Consider the following 2,089-nt stretch of genomic DNA (forward strand, 5'->3'; position numbering starts at 1 on the left):
AATGTAACTTGGCTTATTTTCGTTGAATTGGTTGTAAGCTTATATATATTTATATATGCATGCATGTGCAATTATATTTTGTGTAATGTGGCTTATAAATGCTTGGTAAATGGTTGAATGTGGCTTAATGGTTTTGGTCGTTGAATGGGTAAGATTGGCTCATTGGTGTACTAGGAAAACTAAGTAAAATTATGCATGTTATTGGGAGCCATATTGGAACTTGTAGAATGTGAAGTTGGTATGTTTGATTTGGCATAATGAAATGTCATGAACATGATAGATGATGGTATTTCTCTGACATGTATTGGCCATGATTGTGGATGTTTTGTTGCCTAACTATGCCATGATTTATGGCTTTGAACTTGTGTGTGTGTAGGTGGAAATGAGGGTGACAAATGGCTTGGTAAATAACCTTTATTTTGTCACACGGGTAGACACACATGCGTGTGTCTAGGTTGTGTGTGACACACGGTCTGCCCTATGGGCATGTTTTCCGGCTGTTTGTCCCCTGGAACTTAATTTTGAGAAATAGAATGCTTAGAGTTGAGCACACGGGCAGAGACACGGGCGTGTGTATCAGCCATGTGAGGGACATGTCCTCAAGCACGGGCGTGTATTTCGACTGTGTGAAGTCTGCACCTATTTTATGAAAATTTAATTAACCACACGGTCTAGAACACGGGTGTGTGACTTGGCCGTGTGACCTGAATGTGTTCATGCTTTGCAAAATAGAGAGTTACACAGGTTAAGGACACAGGCGTGTGTGACCACACGGCCCGCCCACATGGGCGAGTCCCAAACCACACGAGCGTGTGACCCCTGTTCATAGCAAGATGTTTTTAAGTTTTGTAAAATTTTCTTAAGTGCTCAGTTTAGTCCCGAACCACTTCCAAAGCGTGTTTTGAACCTCGTAGGCTCCTATTTGGGACTTTATGATTGAATACAAAAGGTTTTAATTTGGATGCAAATTTATGACTCGATTTGTATGCTTGCGTGCGATGTAAGTCCGGTAATGCCTTATATCCTATTCCGGTGTTGAATATGGGTAAGGGGTGTTACAAAGAGCTTACGTGATCTATGCTTGAGAGAAAGCTTCAGTGCCTGATGTTATCACAGGTACATTTTCTATCTTTGATACTAATGTTAATGCTTTGATTGACCTGGGGTCAACACACTCATATGTATGGATGACTTTAGTGTCAAATAAGGAAATACCTTATCTGTCTACTAAGTTTGCGGTTAAAGTAATTAACCCTTTAGGTCAGTATGTGTTAGCTAATAAAGCCTGTAAAAACTATCTAGGTCAGTATGTGTTAGCTAATAAAGCCTGTGAAAACTATCCTTTGATGATTCAGGGTTGCAGCTTTCCGGCTGATTTGATGTTACTACCCTTTGATGAATTCGATGTCATTCTAGGTATGGACTGGTTAACTGTAACAGTCTGACTTAGACCTTAATCGAAATGGTGGTTTCAGGACCACGTAGTCAAGTCAGAAAAATGTTTAAATATTATTTTCCGTGTTTATTATATGTGAATTAGCATGTGTGAAAGTTTCGTATGAAAATTTGATTGTTTGTGTGCTTAATTAAATAAAAGGGCTTAATCGCGTAAAATGAAAACTTAATAGTTTAAAGCATAAGGATTGTAGTGTTAGTGGCTTTTTAATATGGATTACTTATGTTGTAATTAGGCCTTTGGCTATATGAGTGGACGGTTGAAGGCATGTTTTATATGGTTTTATTATTAAATTTTTAAGGTTAAAAATGTACAGTAATAAATGGTATATATGATATATTATAACATAAAAAAATAAAGCATGCATTTTTGTTCAGGCTTAGTGACCGAAACCTTAAAAAGAAAAGAAAGAAAGAAATCTTAGGTATTCAGCAACTTTAAAGCTTGATTAAGGTATGGACTTTACTCAGATTTTGATAATTTTTACGTTTTTGAGATCGTTGCTTCGAGTATACCCAACCCATGCTTGAATTTTGATTTTGGTGAATATTTTGAGTTATACCATTGATAAATATTTGTGTTTTGTGATGTTTAATGATAAATTATGAAAGATATGTTTTGGATTAATATGTT

The sequence above is a fragment of the Gossypium arboreum genome, chromosome 6 (genome assembly GCF_025698485.1).
Source record: "Gossypium arboreum isolate Shixiya-1 chromosome 6, ASM2569848v2, whole genome shotgun sequence".
NCBI classification, from domain to species: domain Eukaryota; kingdom Viridiplantae; phylum Streptophyta; class Magnoliopsida; order Malvales; family Malvaceae; genus Gossypium; species Gossypium arboreum.